Raw genomic sequence first — 20,694 nt, forward strand, 5'->3', positions numbered from 1 at the left:
CATCCTTCGATTTTTCCTTCACTTTCTAACCGTATTCATCCCATTTAACACATAAACAACATTAATCAAGCATTTAATCCTCAAGGCAGCTACCTAAAGGTATCATCAAGGCCATTATCTTAAAGATTAAAGTAAGAAAAATAGATTTCCTCAAGTCCTCTACCAATTTCATGCTTTGGATTATCAAACCCATGAAATCTAAACTTGATTCTTAAAGGAAAATGGAGAGATTGCAAGAGTTGTTGGTTACCTACTTAGTTCTTGAAGAAACCAGAATTTTCACCACAAAAACCTCCAAAAATTTCCACTAGATGATGTCTTCCACCAAGTTAAAGTTAATCTCCAAGAAGTATGGAAGTTGGATGGTGATTTGTGCGAGAAATGGAAGCAAATATGGTGCAAGATGAAGGAGCTTTCTTTCTCCGCTTCCTTTGCTATTTTCGGCCAGCTCCAAGAGAGAGAAAAGAGTGGGTTTTGTGTTGAGTGAAGCTTCTCTTGGAAGCTTTAAGAATTTGTGGCCAAAAGTTGAACAAAAGTCAACTAGGAATAGTGCGTGAATAGTGTCCCGAACTAACACTTTTCTCTCTTGTTTGTTGTGCACCCTCAAATGTAATTCCTTTAACACTATAATTATTCACTCTTAGTAGTCTAGTATAAGTTTCTTAAATCTCCATTTAGTCGATTCGACGTGAAATATACGAACCTCCGATTCGCATGCGATAAGGCGAAAATTTGAACTCACTCACCTCTAATCCCTCAATTAACTTTTCTTAGTCTATTATTGATCATTCTTAATTCTCCAAGATTATTGCATTCTCGAATCGAATATTATCTCGAAAAATGTGTATTCGCTATTTCGTGCTAAACGAGCCTCCAAAAATTAAATTTGCTAACGGAACGTTTTAAAAATATGAGTGAGACACTGCTCCATATAAATGGATTTAAAATGGTTGATGTGAGGACTCGCAAATTTCTTATATTTTTCTCAAAAATGCCTTTTTATTTAGAAATTATTCATTTATTATAGCCCTACTACCCAATCATTCCACAATAAGTGCAAATAAACCTAGAAAGTAGGGTTTCACTTTTGGTTTCAAGATTAGAGCAAAATTAGGGTTTTCACGATTTTTCGCCGGATGAATTTTCGGTACAGAGTAAGGATTAAATTTGGTGATTAAAAGTGACTTTTAAGTGAGAAATAATATGTGATTAGGAGCAATGATAAAAAGTTAGTGAATGGAAAGAAAAAAATCCTAGTACGTGCGATTTAAGGAAAAACGGAGCGAACCGACGGGTACCGCGCACTACCGATTGAACGCACCACTTGACCACCACTTTCTTACCATACAAGCTTATTGATATTTGAGCAAAATATCTTCTCAATTTCCAGCTAGCTTGACCGAAATTTGAGGCTAGAAATGCAAGAAAGAAAGAGAAAAAAATGAAAGGTGGTGGTGGCGACACTTGTCGCCACCTAAGGGTTTCTTGACCAAGACATGTCATCCTTTTTGTCACGGCCCCACCTCCCCCTAAGGCGAACCAGAGGGTTCGGCGGGCCGCTTGCCCAGCTCTCGCCGGGACACAGTCGTTCACTACAATCCTCAATTGAATTTCAAGATATATATATATCAAATATACATCAAAGGTTCCCAAACTTTACATATCAAAAGCGAAGCGTCCACGCTTCCGCAGCGCCACTCTATTCCTTGATCACAATTAGTACACAGGAGGAAATCTAAACGTTCAATACAATCCCAATATGAACGATTACACAAAAAGGAAATCCAAATTCAATCCATACATGAGATAATCCATGAATAAGCACTACAAGCCCTTCCTTCGCCTTGAGCCCTGTGGAGGGGAATAAAACATTTTTGGGGTGAGCTAGAAGCTCAGCGAGTAACCAGAAAATCAGTAATCAAATCGGTTTAATAATATTTCTTTTCAATGATGTCATTTCAATATGGAGTAACAAGAAACATTTACAATGGAAAGCGATAGTAACATTCATGTAAAGGATACATTCGTTCTCCTGTCATTTCATTGCATTTGGTTTCATTCGTACATTCATTCACCCCGTCCCTGGCTTTTGGCCAGGCTCCACCAACCTACAAGGTAATACTCGAGTATACCGAAACGTTCACCCAAGTTCCTAGTCGCCCGACCGAGTCCGCTTCTGGCTCAAGACGACCGGTAACAAGGGGCAATGGCCAGTTCAGCCCAAAAGGCTTACATTCATGCACAATTAACATTTCAATCGCTCAATCATTAAAATTTCACAATCACTTAGGCTAAGTGCGATAAAGTACACACTCGCCTCGAAAACTCGTTTAGCAATCATTGAAGCAAAATCAATAATAACAAGACACTGATATGCAAGCACGCATGATATGTAAGAAAACAGTTCCAAAATTAACTTTGAAAACAGCTCAGAAGTAAATAATGCGGGAAAGCGGTTCAAAAGTAAATTTGGAAACAGTTCAAAAGTCAATAATGCAAGAAACGGTTCATAAATAATTTTAGAAATAGTTTGAGGTCACTCACCTCCACGGCCCTGAAATCATCCATCATATAGCATTGCCTTGCTCAAATCCAAGTCTTAAATCACAAACTCAATGCAAACAAGTCCCTTCAAAGTTCGGACAGCACTTCCCCTAAATTTCTTTACTTTTCCAGCCATCAAGGCTTCATTATATTTCTCATTCCAACCCAAAGGTACACACACAACAACAAGTTCATCCAATAACCATCCAGCAAGCTCCAAGTAGTACTAGTACAAGTCAAGCTAGGGAAAAGTCCGGAAATGAAAGTTTAGCTCAAACCAGAAAAACAGTTTTGACATCATTTTGCGGTAATGGTGCCAAAAGCACTATGATGGTCGGATCAAGGTGCAAGACCCACCATTTCGAAGCTAAGAACCAGGGCTACAACAATGTAGAAGGCCACTCAGTCCAAATCCTAGCACAACTAGGTCAAATATGCAGAATACCAAACCAGAACCGTAATTGCAGGTTTGCAAATCACACTATGCTGTAATCAGTACAACTCAGTCTATACAGGTCCAAATGCAGAAATTCCAAAGGCATATGATAGCTAGGACATCAAGATACATTTCATCAGAAGACACCAACATCCAAATCCAAATACATTCCAGTCAAAACAGACGATTACAAGCGCAGTTCGCACATTCTGATCAACCCAGAACAGCAACAGTAAAATCGACATATCTCATTCTACACTACTCCAATTGCCCTGAAATTTTACAGGCACCTCAAAAACATCAATACCTACAACTTTCATGTTTTAATCAAAGGCCAATTCGGCTTATAACCATATGATACAAAACCGGACAGAAAAGGGGGTTATGAAACCCTAACTTTCTCAAATTCCTTCCAAATCCAAAATTGGTTGCAATTACCAATCATTTACATCCACTAGAGTCATAACCCCTCATTACCAATCATCATAAATAACCACAACATCATGATCACATTAAACCAGAAAATTCCTCAAGAAAATAAAAACTTCACCAATTCATCTCAAACCAAGAAACAAACCACAAATTTCAGCACTTTAGCCACCACTAGGCACAAATTAAGCATCATTAAGTGTAGGAGGAAGTGTAATCACCACTTACCTAGTAAACAAGAGAGAAGGAGTTGTAGAACACCTTAGCTTCCTTAAAAACTTCACCAAACAACTTACTAGCACCTAATGGAGGGATTTTATGGAGTAGAAACTAGTTTATGTGATTGTTTTTGGAAGCTTGAGCTAAATGGAAGCTAAAATGTTGAAGAGTTTCTTTCTTCTTTGCTCAAGAGAGAACCAGCCATGGAGGAGAAGAAAAGAGTGAATTTTTGTGATTTTTGTGAGATATTTAACTCAATGGCAAAAAGTCAAAAAGGGTGAATAGTTGTCTTAGGCTTCAACCACTCACAAAGTGACACGTGTCACTTCATTAAATGCATTTCTATCCTTTTGTTTCCTCTCACATCAATCACATCTCATCCTCCACTTATCTCTTAACACCCGATAAATTTCACCCAGTATCCGAAACTTAATCTTATTGGCCGAATTTTTCCGAACTTATCGCACTAGTGGGGCCCACGTCCATAATATATCCGTAATTTTTCAAAAACTCTCCAATGCTTGAAAAATCATCTAAAAACTATAATTACTCATAAAATTCACCAAGAAAATTTTCCTAAGCCAGAAAATGCAGAAAACATGCCATTAAAGGAAATAAACCCTAGGAAAATTATTAAGAGCTCATACTTTTCGGGGCGTCACACTTTTTATCCCCAAATTTTGTTCCTTTTCCCTTCATTATTTCTGCCCCATAGCCGAACAAAGAGAGAGAGAAAAGAAGAGCAAGAGAAACAAATTTTCTTCTTGATTTGCTTCAACCAAGTGAGAAAATCCAATTCTAAACCGATTAAAGTGGGGGTTGTGAGTTGGGAAGCTTGAGGAACTAAGAAATTTCAAAGGGGGTGAAGTATCACTCTTACAAGCTTTGTCCTTGAGGTATAAAAATCTGATCATGATCCTTGCTCCTTTAAATTTTGGTTTAAGATGTTATTTAGATCATGTTTTAGCTTGATTACAAGACAAGCAAGTTGTTGTGATGATTCTTGGATGAGATATGCAAGCTAGGGTTTGATTAATTTCTGCCTAACCTTGTTTTATATTTAGTATATGTTGTATATAAGAGTAGATAAGGGGCTTTGGTAGAATTGGAAGCAAGAAAATGGAAGGATTGACTTGAGATTTCAACAATTCCAGATTTCTGGAATTTCAGGATTTCATTCTGCCCGGTTTTAATACTCATAGTTAGAGGCCAAATTAGGCTTTGCCTAAAACATTAAAGTTGTATAGAATGGTATTTCATAGGTACCTACAAAATTTCAGCTCAATCGGAGTAACGTAGCTCGTGAAAAGATGAAAATACCCTCGCTGTTCTAGGGTACATTCCAGAGTTCCGCGTGGACAGTTTAGTCTACTTGGTTGTGTTTATTCACTATAATCCGTCGGGATTCAGCCTGTAGCCAAACATGAAAGTTTTATTATTCTGTCTTAGCTTTTAAATGCCTCCAAGAACACCTTAATCGGACCTTGGTAACCTGAGATATGACCATTCCAGTGCAGTGCGGTTAAATAGCCGACTAGTTGGATTTTGGTTTTGTAAATTGAGGATTTGACTAGGTTGCATTGGAAACCGGACTAAGTGATCTTCATGAACATTGTATCCCTGTGTCTTAGCTTCGAAACGGTATAAGTTGTGCCTCAATCCGATAAGCGTAGCCTCAGATGTGTTATTTCCGCAACCACACGTCAAATTTGTCTTTTGCTAGGTTACATTTCCGCACTTGTTATCACTTTGATTTCTGTTCTTATGTTGTTATGAGCCTATGGAACGGCTATTTACTTGAATCTATGATATGTATGATTTTGGGATTGGCTGAGGAAAAATAATGAAGCCAAAATGGCTGGAAAATTAGGTAAACACAAAGGGCGTGCTGCCCAAATTTTCGCTCGAGGGCTAGGTTTCTATTTGAACTTGTATACTTTTGTTTGGCCAATACCATGACCGGCTTTCCATTTTAAAACATGATTTTTCATCCTTGGGTTCAAACAACCCTCTTCTTACTTGAAAGTCATTTTTACACGTTTTACTCCTAATTAGTCGGGTTTCTTTGTTTCCCTTAAATGTTTTGCTCGATAAACTGTAATATGTTCTCTTGTTCAACCTTAGGTTTCATTGGTGACTAAGGGTAATATCCGGAAGGATATTTTGCACGTTATTTTGCATAACTAGGTGAGTGTTCCTTGTTTGCTATATTTCCTTGACTTATTGGCTTGTTATTATTGATTGATAATGTGTTAAGTGCTTTCAATGATTGTTAAAATGAGTTTTCTAGGCGAGGGTGTACTTTATCGCACTCGACCTAAATAAATGTGAAATTTTCAATGATTAAGGATTAAATGTTACTTGTGCATGAATGTAAGCCTTTTGGCTGAACTGGCCACTGCCCTTCGTTACCGATCGACTCGAGCCAGAAGCGGACTCGGTCGGGCGATATGGTAACCCTAGGTGAATTTGGTATACTCGAGTATTACCTTGTAGTCCGGCTACGTCCGGATGGGTGGAGTCCGGTCAATGTCCGGAAAGGGATGAATGAACGAACGAAGGCACGAGGGTTTTATTTCTCAAAAAGGAAATTTCAAATAATTGGAGGAATAAGGGGAAATGTCAGGGGAACGAACGAAAGAACGAATAGCTCCATGTGAGCCCGTATCCTTTTAATGAATGTTACTATTGCTTTCCATTGTAAATGTTTCTTGAATTATTGATACTCCATGTTTAATGTATTGAATTGATTGTTTGATTATCTGTTCGGAACCTCACTGAGCTTTTAGCTCACCCCTTCAGTTTTGTTTTCCTTAACAGGGGACGGCGAGCAGGATGAGAGCATAGACTAGCCTAGTCTAGGTCTTTTGTTTCTTTTGTAATGGTTCTCGCCCTAGTGCTTGGCACGGGTTGGTTGTATGGTGAAGTGAGAACCTTTGTACATTTGATGGCTGTACTTCCTTTTGAGATAGCAATGTATATAAGTTCCGCTTTAAATTTGGATTGCTGCCCTATTTATTCTGGATTTGATTAAGGAACGACTGAGTCCCGGCGAGAGCCGGGCAGGCGACCCGCTGAACCCTGGGGTACGCCCTAGGGGAGGTGGGGCCGTCACAGTTGAAATAAATTATTCGAAGAAAACAGGTGAATAAATAATTAAATAGACCAGTAAAATAGAATTAAAAGTAAGAAAAATTCAGGTCCTCACATCCTTCCCTCCTTAAAAGAATTTCGTCTTCGCAATTCATGCTTAAGACAACATCGCACCTCTTAATGACTAGGTTTATCAAATCGATCGACAACTTACACTTTCCAATCCATATCTCACACTTAGCAATTAAACTTTGATCCCCAATAGGCGTTTTAACTTTCAAATCATAGGGTAACTTAATCGGCCTCACGTCTACCCTATATAGGTAATGTCTCCACCTCCGTAATGCAAATATCGTTGTCGCTAAGTCCAAATCATGAGTTGGATAATTAATCTCGTGAGATTTTAACTTTCTAGAGGCATATGCAATCACCTTATCATGTAGTACTAATACACATTCTAAACCATCCTTTGAAACATCTATATAATCACAAAACTATCTCCTCCGCTCGGTAAGACTAACATTGGTGCATCGGTTAAGCACTTTTTCACTCTTGAAATTCTTCCCCACACTTAGAATCTCAAATAACTTACCATGCTTCTTAGTCAACTCAGTTAAGGGTCTTGCAGTCTTAGAAAAGTCCTTGATAAGTCTAAAGTAATATTCGGCTAACTCTAAGAATTCCAAATTTCGGTAGCATTTTCTGGTCGTTTCCTCTTAACACAACTTCCACTTTAGCTGAGTCTATAGCAATTCCTTCCTTAGATATTATATAACCTACAAAGGCTATTTCTTTCAACCGAACTCACATTTATTGAACTTAACGAAAGTTGGCGCTCTCTCGGGGTTTGTCAAACTATCATCAGGTATCTTTCATGATCTTCTCGAACCTTAGAGTATACCGATATACCATCAATAAATGCCACCACAGATTAATCCAAATACGGTTTAAAACTCCGATGCATTAGATCCATAAATGCTGCTAGTGCATTCGTCAACCTTAAGGACGTAACTGAAAATTCAAAATACCCATATCTTGGATTGAAAGTGATTTTAGGCACATCAGTTTCTAGGATCCTCAACTATTAATAACTCTACTTTAAATCGAACTTGGATGGTACCATGGCTCCTTACGGTTGATCGAATTCTTATCCATGTAAGGCAAAAGGGTATTTGTTTTTAATGGTCATATTGCTCAAGTCTCGATAGTCTATGTATAGCGTCAAACTTCTATTCCAAATATTATATCCAGTCCCTTAATCGTTAAGCTCATTAAATATTTCAAATATTTCCTTTCACCAATTCAAATCTAACAATTTTACTATATCAAGTTGGCAATCAAGCATTGGGTTCCAATTTTAACCCTAAGTTCTCGATTTTTGGTCCACCGCCGGTCCCTGATCACCTCCGAGACCTCAGATTTGCCTACGCTCTCAAGTACAATCTCGACCACGTCTACTACCGTTCATGTCTTATCACCGATGTAAAGGTGTGGGGCAAAGTTTAAATGTACCTGTAAGCCATGAAATTAATTAAAAGCAAGTAAATTGTCATATGTTATAAAAGATCATAATAGTTACCTCAAGTTGAAATAAGTTTATCAAATCATTTCAAAAGGAGAAGGGAAACAACAAGATCATAATAGAACATGCCGAGTTGCCAAGATACAAAACAACAAAAGAACTTTCCCTTTTTCAAAAAATTACTACCTCTAAACTGCCAGTCTAGACTAGGTAAAACTATAACCTCTATTCCTCGAGTGGAGTCAATTCCATCCCCACTTGTATTACTTCCATTACTTGGATCTCTTTCACTGCCATTAGTATTAATCACCCCTTCTGGTCCTCGACTGCTTTGCAGTGGATCTAGCAGACTGCCGAGTATTTCCTCTTTTCTTAGAATTTCTAAGATAATTCGAAAACTTATGCTCGGTACTACCATACCTCAGACATTTTCCTTGCTTTCTCCAGCACTCGGCCACAACGTGGTTAATCTTGCCACAGTATCCACAAGTTATGTGAGGAGTCACGACTTGATCAGTTTGAGAATTTCCTTTGTATTTCTTCTCCAGTTCTACGTTCTTGCGTAACAAATCAATTTTCTCTGCATATTCTAATTTCCACCGTCCTTCCCAGTAGTCAGCCAATTTCTTTTGAAATTCTACTTCCTTCCGAAGAATGTCCATTTCCTTATGCATCTCTTTCAAATTTGTCATCTCACCGGTTGGTTTAAGTCAACTGCTAGCCTGCCAGGCAAACTAAGGAATCAAAATAAATAACTATTCACAATGGGAGCTCTGGTCATATTACTCTTTTATTCTTTTGCTTCTAGGTTATCCCAAAATATAAATCTTAACTATTCTCTACTTAATATAGACGAGCTCTAGAGTCTCCACCAGATTACTATCACTAATTATAAACATAACAAAATACGGAGATCTTATCCTTAATATAAAAGTTTCACACCCTAATTCATTCTCCAATACTCATCTACAAAGTTGCTCGAGAAGAAACCCTAACCTCTTACTTTCACCAGTGCCTCATTTTATCCTCTCAAACCAATCTACTATTTTGAGGTTAGACCCTTCGTGAAACTTACATGGGCGAACTTCAAGAATCGCTCAATCCTCACACCTCTCTTGGTTCCTAGATTGGTTGATTGGTTTAGGGTTTTGGTGCTCAGCTAATCGTGCTAAGATATCAATCATATAGTTAATAGTAGTAGCTACTTAATTATCTCCTTCATTCCTAGAGTTTCAATTTGGTCCAGATGCCATTCCATAGTCAACCCCTTGAGCTTGGGGTTTGTCTAGTCCCACGCTCTTGGCCCCTACCACTCCTTCTAGTATCCGTGATCTTAGTTATATCCAAATGCAAGAATAGAATTAATCACGCAAGAAAATACTTACAATACAAGTCAATACGGAAAACAGTTGAAATAACGATAATTAGCATATATTAACAATTAAAAATCCATACAAGATCAGCAAGTCATGGAGCATTTACAAAAATATAGCACACATGTGCAACAAAAGTGCAATTAGTCATGCAATAGATGCCAAGAGCTTTACAAGTGTCACCCCAGCTAATTCTAGTCACAAAAGTCAAAAGTCAACATCCTAGTCTAGTTCGCATCCGAACCACTAGCCTGAACATCCTCCTCCTGATCCTCCTCGAAAGGAGGCTCCTCAGGAGCGCCCTCACGAACCGGGCTCTCGACAGCCTCTATCGCCTCCTCTATCAATCTGGTGATGTCGACTAAAATTCCGGCGGCCCAATCCTGGATCTCCTCGCCTACCTTAGCCAGTCGAGCCCTAATCCTCTGGAGCTCAACACCAGCGGCCCCAGCCCTAGTCCCCTTCTCTACCACTGTTTCCTCAAGCTCAATGATCCTAGCACCTTGGGCATCTATCATAGTGTTTATTTCCTCGATCTCCTGAAGTAAGGCTCTGTTGATATTCACCAACTGCCGACGTTCATCATCAAGGGACAATACCATCTCATTAGGGTAGGTGTACGTCGTCCTACAAGGACAATGGGGAATCTTCGAAGAAGGCGAGTATCAGATACGAGATTCTCCTTCATGCACTCTATATCGAATAGACCTAAAAGGCACCACATGTCCATTAGCATGCCCATTACCATTAGCAGCGTGACCTCCGTTACCATTCTCCACCTCAACAAAACAATCACAAATTCTAGATTAGAAACTTAAAGTCACTAAGTTGCTCAAATATTACTTAAAGTATAATTAAGTCATTTAATCCTTATTCTCAAGAGTAAAATTTCTAATACTTCTCCCAATTAGATCTCTAAACCTAGTCTCTTTTCCACCAATGCCGTTCAAGAAACTCTCGAGTACCAATTCTCTTTAACCACTGGAATACAATAAGTTAATGTTCAAGTGAATCCCATGGTCCGGTATTCTAAACTTTTAGTCTAAGATACACTACAAAGATCTGAACCTTAAGCTTTGATACCAATTGTGACGCACCCACTTCTCCCAAGGACGAACCCAAGGGTATCGCCGGGACACCTGCCCAACTCTCGCCAGAAGTCGGTACAATTTCAATTCAAACTTAAAGATAAATAATCGAGTAATAAAAGTTGAAGGCAATAAAGAAAAGTTGCTTCCTTAATAAGTATTCAATTCTTACAGTTCAAGATACCAAATACATCACTTTATCCAAAATATATAACTTTCAAAAGTCATCTAATCAATTACATTCAAAACCCTAATCAAAAGTGCATCAAGTCAGCTTCTTCATAATTCTTTCCAATCTGGCTCCTGTTAAGGGAAAAAAATTTAATGGGGTGAGCGAATGCTCGTGAGGCCAAGAAAACATACAAAACACATAGTTTAATCAATGATAGCACTTATACGAGAAGTAAAGCTTTAACATTCAAGTAGTTCACATTCAACAATAAAACACACTTGATAAGGATACGGGATCTCTCAGGAGCTATATTCCACTTGCTTCGCCAAGACTCGATCAAATACTTCCCCACGATGACACTCCGTCAACCGAGTGGGTATTAAATCCACAGAACTTCATTTACACTTCCTCGTTCACCGTTACACCCCCTGCTCCGGGCCTGCACTTCTTTTATATAAGGCGATACTACTCGAGTATGCCAAGCGAGATCTCTCCAATAGATCAAGCTTAACACTTTTTTTTTCTCATGGCTCACCAAACTCATGTTGACTCGAGTCGCAAGGACGGCCGATGAGTTTGGGCGTCCCCTACTATTATCACTATAAGTCGAGGAGATTCACTCCAATCGACATAAGCAACCATAGCATAATTCACTTTTTCAACACTTCACTTAATTCAATTAACAATTCATTTCAAGCAATTCAAATACACTTCACTTGAACGAGAACGAGTGCGATAAAGTACACACTCGACTCGACACTTTCAAAATACTCAATCATTGAGAACAATTAAGCACGTAACAACATTTCATACACTTGACACTCACCAAGTCAAAACAAAAGTGAGTAAGCGAGCAAATAAGCCTTTAGGCGTCCACTTCGAAATTATTTTGAAGATCTCCTTGAGCGCCTGAACAAATAACAAGCACTCTCACTCACAGCCATGTATTAACCAAGAAAGAAGGCACACTCATTTAGACTAGTCAATGCCTCAAAAGAGAACCTTAACCACTCAAAAATAGAGGTTCAAAAGTGAGGATTTATTAACACAAGATAAACTGATTTCCTCCATGAAATCGAGTTTAAAACGATCAATCAACATCAAAGGATAGGGAAAAGTTTTCAAAAACTCATTTCCCATCAAGTCGGAGAATTTCAGTTTTGCACGTCAAATTTAGGAAAATCAGAACTTATACTCAGTAGGTCCAAAAATAAAAAACTTTATACCGTTGGATTTTTGGTTCAGAGTACTAAAAGTTCCTAGAAGAGACCTTTCCAAGATTCTAAATGGAAGGCACTCATTTTTCAACTCAAAGATTCAGTTCTAATAGGATAGGTTTGAACCAGTCTTGGTTTTGCAGTCATCTTTCGAAATTCGGCATAATTCACAGAAAACAAATCAGCCATTGAAATTCATAGCACAATAAGAGTTCCAAATAGGGTTTCCAATGTGGCAAATGAAACTAAATTCGGAGTTTTAGGCATTGATATATAGCAACTTAAAGTTGGCTGGAATTTGAACAGTGTTCAGAATTTTTCCAGATTTGGGGCGTTATTTGGGTATCGAAATGGTATTGAAATAACACCAAATTTGGTACATTTAAGCTTCTATATATAGACTACCTCCCTATCAAAATTCACGCAAAAACTTACGTGGGGTGGCAATTAACAAAACGACTAAAATTCGAAAAATGTTTCAAGGACAATCTGTCTTCTTGCTTTCCTTTCTTTTCCAAACATTTTGCACAATGAAATCAGTCCAAATTCAATTCATTTTTAAAATCAAGGTCCTAGAAACCTTTAATAAACACTTGATGGTTGATTTACATCAAAATTTTTGAAATAAAACATCCCACAACAAAATAGACCAGTCGGCCAGCAAGAAGGAAATGCTTTCCAGTTTTCTAGCTTTATCGCACTTTCAAAATCAGGCCATATCTCACTCAATACAAGTTCAAATTATGAATGATTGGTGGCGTGGGAAACTAGGTTTAAAACTCCACATTTCATTAGAAGAAAGTATTTTCAAAATCAGTTCACAACTAGTTCGAATTCAAGCCACAAGTTGCAGCTTCTCATGTCCTCTCGGACAGATATTCATAACAGGGCAGAAAACTTTGCCGAATCACTACGGATGACTCAAAATGAACTAGTGAGTGATGTTTATACCGTTAGAAAGCTACGGATGTTTAGTTTTGAATGCCACTAACGGCACTCAATTTTGACTTATATACAGAGAGATATGTTCAAGCAAAGTGGTACTGTTTGGGCTGCCAGATTACCATTTGCAGCTTTCTTTCAATTTCGAAAATCCAACTTTTGTTCAACCAAATGAAATGATTTTCGGATGAAACTTTGTACACATAATATACCACATATAACCATCAATTTCACACAAAATAAGTACCAAAAATTTGAAACAATCACTGAGCAACAAGGACAGATTTTCGGCCAGCTCCAGTGCACCACTTCCTTCGATTTTTCCTTCACTTTCTAACCGTATTCATCCCATTTAACACATAAAAAACATTAATCAAGCATTTAATTCTTAAGGCAGCAACCTAAAGGTATCATCAAGGCCACTATCTTAAAGATTAAAGCAAAAAAAATAGATTTCCTCAAGTTTTCTACCTATGTCATGCTTTGCGTTATCAAACCTATGAAATCTATACTTGATTCTTGAAGGAAAATGGAGAGATTGCAAGAGTTGTTGGTTACCTCCTTAGTTCTTGAAGAAACCAGAATTTTCACCACAAAAATCTCCAAAAATTTCCACTAGATGATTTTTTCCACCAAGCTAAAGTTAATCTCCAAGAAGTATGGAAGTTGGATGGTGATTTGTGAGAGAAATGGAAGCAAATATGGTGCAAGATGAAGGAACTTTCTTTCTCCTCTTCCTTTGCTGTTTTCGGCCGGCTCCAAGAGAGAGAAGAGAGAGGGTTTTGTGTTGAGTGAAACTTCTCTTGGAAGCTTTAAGAATTTGTGGCCAAAAGTCAACTAGGAATAGTGCGTGAATAGTGTCCCAAACTACCACTTTTCTCTCTTGTTGGTTGCACTTGTGCATTAATGCTCAAATATAATTCCTTTGACACTATATTGTTCACTCTTAGTGGTCTAGTATAAGTTTTTTAAATCTCCATTTAGTTGATTCGACGCGAAATAAGCGAACCTCCGATTCGTGCGTGATAAGGCGAAAATTTGGACTCACTCACCTTTAATCCCTCAATCAACTTTTCTTAGTCTACTATTGATCATTCATAATTCTCCAAGATTATTGCACTCTCGAATTGAATATTGCCTCAAAAAATGTGTATTCGCTATTTCTCGCTAAACAAGCCTTCAAAAATTAAATTTGCTGACGGAACGTTTTAAAAATATGAGTGACACACTGCTCCATATAAATGGATTTAAAATAGTTGAAATAAATTATTCAGAGAAAACGGGTGAATAAATAATTAAATAGACCAGTAAAATAGAATTAAAAGTAAGAAAAATTCGGGTCCCCGCATCCTTCCCTTCTTAAAGGAATTTCGTCCTCGAAATTCATATTTAAGACAACATTGCACCTCTTAATGACTAGGTTTATCAAATCGATCGATAACTTACACTTTGCAACCCATATCTCACACTTAGCAATTAAATTTTGATCCCCAATAAGCGTTTTAACTTCCAAATCATAGGGGAACTTAATCGGCCTCACGTCTACCCTATATAGGTAATGTCTCCACCTCTGTAATGCAAATATCGCCGTCGTTAAGTCCAAATCATGAGTTGGATAATTTCTCTCGTGAGATTTTAACTTTCTATAGGCATATGCAATCACCTTATCATGTAGTATTAATACACATTCTAAACCATCCTTTGAAACATCTGTATCATCACAAAACTATCTCCTCCGCTCGGTAAGGCTAATAAAGGTGCATCGGTTAAGCACTTTTTCACTCTTGAAATTCTTCCCCACACTTAGAATCTCAAATAACTTACCATGCTTCTTAGTCAACTCAGTTAAGGGTCTTGCAGTTTTAGAGAAGTCCTTGATAAGTCGAAAGTAATATTCGGCTAACTCTAAGAATTCCGAATTTTGATAGGATTTTCTGGTCGTTTTCTCTTAACACAACTTCCACTTTAGCTGAGTCTATAGCAATTTCTTCTTTAGATATTGTATAATCTAGAAAGGCTATTTCTTTCAACCGAACTCATATTTATTGAACTTAACGAAAGTTGGCGCTCTCTCAGGGTTTGTAAAACTATCATTAAGAGTCTTTCATGATCTTCTCGAACCTTAGAATATACCGATATACCATCAATAAATGCCACCACAGATTAATCCAAATACGGTTTAAAACTCCGATGCATTAGGTCCATATATGCCGCTAGTGCATTCGTCAACTTTAAGGACGTAACTGAAAATTCAAAATACCCAAATCTTGGATTGAAAGCGGTTTTAGGCACATCAGTTTCTAGGATCCTCAACTAGTAATAGCTCTATTTTAAATCCAACATGGATGGTACCATGGCTCCTTACGGCTGATCGAATTCTTATCCATATAAGGCAAAAAGGTATTTGTACTTAATGGTTACATTGTTCAAGTCTCGATAGTCTATATATAGTCTCAAACTTCCATTCCAAATATTATATCCGGTCCCTTAACCGTTAAATTCATTAAATCTATCAAATATTTCCTTTCACCAACTAAAATCTCACAATTTTACGATGTCAAGTTGGCAATCAAGAATTGGGTTCCAGTTTTAACCCTAAGTTCTCGATTTTTGGTCCACCGCCGGTCCCCGATCACCTCCGAGACCTCAGGTTTGCCTACGCTCTCAAGTACAATCTCGACCATGTCTACTACCGTTCATGTCTTATCACCAATCTAAAGGTGTGGCGCAAAGTTTAAATGTACCTGTAAGCCATGAAATTAATTAAAAGTAAGTAAATTGTCATATGTTATAAAAGATCATAATAGTTACCTCAAGTTAAAATAAATTTATCAAATCATTTCAAAAGGAGAAGGGAAACAACAAGACCATAATAGAACGTGCCGAGTTGTCAAGATACAAAACAACAAAAGGAGTTTCCCTTTTTCAAAAGATTACTACCTCTAAACTCCCAGTCTAGACTAGGTAAAACTACAACCCCTATTCCTCGAGTGGAGTCAATTCCATCCCCACTTGTATTATTTCCATTACTTGGATATCTCTCACAGCCATTAGCATTGATCACCCCTTCTAGCCCTCAACTGCTTTGCAGTGGATCTGGCAGACTGCCGAATATTTTCTCTTTTCTTAGAACCTCTAAGATAATTCGAAAACTTATGCTCGGTACTACCGTACCTCAGACATTTTTCTTGCTTTTTTCAGCACTCGGCCTCAGCGTGGTTAATCTTGCCACAGTATCCACAAGTTACGTGAGGAGTCACGACTTGATCAGTTTCAGAATTTCCTTTGTATTTCTTCTCCAGTTCTACGTTCTTGCATAACAAATTAATTTTCTCTGCATACTCTTGCTTCCGCCGTCCTTCCCAGTAGTCATCCAATTTCTTTTGAAATTCTACTTCCTTCCGAAGAATGTCCATTTCCTTATACATCTCTCCCAAATTTGTCATCTCACCGGTTGGTTTAAATCAATTGCTAGCCTGCCAGGCAAACCAAGGAATCAAAATAAGTAACTATTCACAATGGGAGTTCTGGCCATATTACTCTTTTATTCTTTTGCTTCTAGGTTACCCGAGAATATAAATCTTAACTATTCTCTACTTAATATGGACGAGCTCTTGAGTCTCTACCAGATTACTATCACTACTTATAAACATGACAAAATACGGAGATCTATCCTGAATATAAAAGTTTCACACCCTAATTCATTCTCCAATACTCATCTACAAAGTTGCTCGAGAAGAAACCCTAACCTCTTACTTTTACTAGTGCATCATTTTATCCTCTCAAACCAATCTACTATTTTGAGATTAGACCCTCCGTGAAACTTAGATGGGCGAACTTCAAGAATCGCTCAATCCTCACACCTCTCCTAGTTTCTAGATTGTTTGATTGGTTTAGGGCTTTGGTGCTCAGCTAATCGTGCTAAGATATCAATCATATAGTTAATAATAGTAGCTACTTAATTATCTCCTTCATTCCTAGGGTTTCGATTTGGTCCAGATGCCATTCCCCAGTCATCCCATTGAGCTTAGGGTTTGCCTAGTCCCACGTCCTTGGCCCCTACCACTCCTTCGAGTATCCATGATCTTAGTTATGTCCAAATGCAAGAATAGAATTAATCACGCAAGAAAATACTTGGTCAAAGTAAAACAAAGGGAGACTCAGGGAACCTATTATATCAGGGGTAGACGGTTCAAGTAACAAACCCTAAGTTTTGCTCCGAAGCTTTCGCTAGGGTTTCTCAGGGGTTCACGCATGGCGGCCTGGGGGCCGTCGGAAAAACCTCCTGATGGAGGTCCGCAGCTTTCCTACGCGGCGGTGGTTTCAGAGGCGTCAAATGGGAGAGAACCAGCAGCGTTGGGGGAGGTCTCCTCCTTCAGAGGAGAGCCTGCACTCCGGCTGTCGAGACAGGAGATTGAGCAGTTGTCGGCGCCGTTTAAGAACGCGTTGGTGGGGAGATTTTCATACACCAGACCCGCCATGGATGTTATCAGGAAATTCCTCACGTCGCTCGGTCTCAAAGGGGACTGCGCTGTGGGCCTTTTGGATTCGAGGCACGTACTGATTCGACCAGCGCTGGAAGAAGACTACGTCTGTTTGTTCGCTCGCCGGATTTGGTATGTCCGTAGTTCTCCCATGGCAATCTCCAAGTGGTCTATGGATTTCAAAGCGAATCAGGAACTGGCGGTGGCTCCGGTGTGGGTCGCCTTCCCAGACTTGCCATGGATGTTATCAGGAAATTCCTCACGTCGCTCGGTCTCAAAGGGGACTGCGCTGTGGGCCTTTTGGATTCGAGGCACGTACTGATTCGACCAGCGCTGGAAGAAGACTACGTCTGTTTGTTCGCTCGCCGGATTTGGTATGTCCGTAGTTCTCCCATGGCAATCTCCAAGTGGTCTATGGATTTCAAACCGAATCAGGAACTGGCGGTGGCTCCGGTGTGGGTCGCCTTCCCAGACTTGCCGCTGCTCTTTTTCCAGAAAAATCAGCTGATGCGGCTAGCTACAACTCTGGGTCGACCACTCAGGGTTGATGCCGCAACCTGCGATCTCCGGCGCCCCTCGGTGGCGCGGGTACTGGTGGAAATTAACATTACGGCACCGCCGGTGAAACGGGTAAGAATTGGAGATGAGGAGGTTGGCTTCTGGCAACTAGTGGAGATGGAGAACATGCCGGAGTACTGCTCTTACTGCACCATATTCGGCCACGTGACTGATCAATGCTTTCGGAAACATCCAGCCCTGCGTCCAGCACAAAGGCCGCCGCAAGCACGTCTGCTTGTCCAGCCGCAGCAAAAATCCTACGCTCCAAAGCCCATGGGCACGGGGGGCATTAGCGTTGCGCCATCGAAGGATGGAGTCGGTAGTGCTGACGGGAAAGATGGAGGTGAGACCAGAGGGATGCTGGGGGGCGCTGACGTGACGGAACCGGCCATGCAGGCAGACCCACTCCTGGAGGGAGATAGAAACTGGGTGCTGGCTACCACTGCCGATTCTGTAGCTTGGGCAGACCTTCAGCAGGCTTCCAAACGAGTGGTGGTGGCTGAGGAGGTGTCATCCGATCACCTGATTGATCAGCAGACAACAGATGTTGCCGGTGGTGCAGACGGGATCTCTGGAGATGGCACCAGTGGGATGCTGGGAGGCGCTGACGAGACGGGGCCGGCCATGCAAGCAGACCCACTCCTGGAGGGAGACAGAAACTTGGTGCTGGCTACCACTGTCGATTCTGTAGCTTGGGCAGATCTTCAGCAAGCCTCCAACGGCAGGCAACGTGTGGTGGTGTCTGAAGGTGTGTCATCCGGCCACCTGACAGATCAGCAGATAACAGATGGTGCCGGCAGTGCAGACGTGATCTCTGGAGATGGCACCAGGGGGCTGACGGGGGAGGCGGTGGTGACGGCTCTTGACACGCAACAGGGAACGACAGGGGCAGCACTTGCGCACATTGACGCCTTGGTGTTAGATTTGCGTTGCCCTGGTGAAGGCCCCGAGGGGACAGACAGGAACAACGGCGTAGCGGGGATGAACCGGTTCATGGCACTCCAGAACTTGGACGGGGAGAACGAAGAGAGAAGTATGTCGGACTCACTACGGGAGTCTCCGCGATACTTAAGAAGACGGGACATGCCACGTAGGTTGTCTGCGGACAACCTAGTACCGGTGGGCATCACCAAGCAACAGCTTTTGGAATCACACAAAGAGCTGAGCCTTAGATGGAAACCCCTACAGGCAAAGGGCGGAGAAGGACAAGGTGGAGATGGTGGCGAGACTGAGCCGACAAAGGAAAAACAGAACATCGGTAGGAGGCGTCGTGGCCGGCCGCGCAAGGGTGAGCCTCAGACACAGGAAGGGCCAGGTACTCAAGCTTTATACTCATTGCGTTCTAATGCTCAATCCCATTAGTATGTTATGTTGGAACATTCGGGGAGCCTCCCGTGCGGACTCCCTTCGGTATCTAGGAAAAATTTGTCGGGATAATTCAGTTCGTCTCCTTGCCCTTTTGGAACCTATGTCGGGTATTGATCAATTGGATATTGTACGACGTAGGCTTAAATTTGAATACGTAGCCAGCTTTAAAAATGGAAAAATTTGTTTACTCTGGGATCTAGGATTAACTATAGACTGTGTTGAAAGTACGGAACAAGTGGTCCATGTGATGACGTCATTTGGGTCCGGCGTTGCTTTCTGTGTGTCATTTGTCTATGCCAAGTGCACCAGAGTGGCGAGGCGCCCGCTCTGGGAGGCTCTGGAAGGGATAGGGGAACAAATGAGCCACCCGTGGATGGTGGTTGGGGATTTCAACGTGGTCGCCTTAGCTGACGAGAGAACTAGGGGATCCCCACCCAACGTACGTAATATGGAGGAATTTAACAATTCAATGTTTCGCTGTGGATTGTCTGCAATGGATTTTGACGGCCTGCCTTTCACCTGGACAAATGGAACACTGTGGCAAAGACTGGATCGCGCATTGATCAACGGTAGATGGTTGTCGGTTTACCCGGTGTCTAGGCTCTCGCACCTGCCCAGGGGGAGCTCTGACCACACCCCGTTACTGGTCAAGTGTGCCCCGGATTCGGGCACTCGCTATTCGTCCTTCAAATTCCTCAACGTTTGGGCCCGTCACCCGCACTTTCTAGCAGTGGTTAATGCGGCTTGGGAGACGGTTGTACCAGGGGTAGGTATGGCACGGTTTTTTAGGAAACTGATCCAGGTGAAGAAAAGGTTGCGACAATGGAATTGAGAGACATTTCGGGACATTTCCTCCCGAGTTAAGGAGGCAGAGGGCAATTACAAAAAGAGCGCAGAGGACTATGATAGGAGCCGGGACGCCACCAGTAGGACCCTTCTCAGTGAGGCTAGAGTGGCATATACTAGGGAGTTGGCCATCGAGTGTGAGTTTTCGAGACAAAAATCGGCCGTTAAGTGGCTTTGCGAGGGAGATGCTAACAAGGCTTTTTTCCACTCAGTGGTCCGTCAGCGAAGGAGCTCCAATTTTATTTCTAGGATAAAGGATGCGGAGGGTCGTTGGTGTGCCACTGGGCAACAGATTAAGGAATCTGCGACGGATTTCTTCGCCAGCTTATTTACCTCGGAGTCGGCCTTTAGGGGAAGGTTCCCTGCTCTTCCTTTTGAGGTGCCTAAGGTGGATGGTGCGTGT

This window comes from Coffea arabica, chromosome 6e (assembly GCF_036785885.1).
Source record: "Coffea arabica cultivar ET-39 chromosome 6e, Coffea Arabica ET-39 HiFi, whole genome shotgun sequence".
Lineage (NCBI taxonomy): Eukaryota > Viridiplantae > Streptophyta > Magnoliopsida > Gentianales > Rubiaceae > Coffea > Coffea arabica.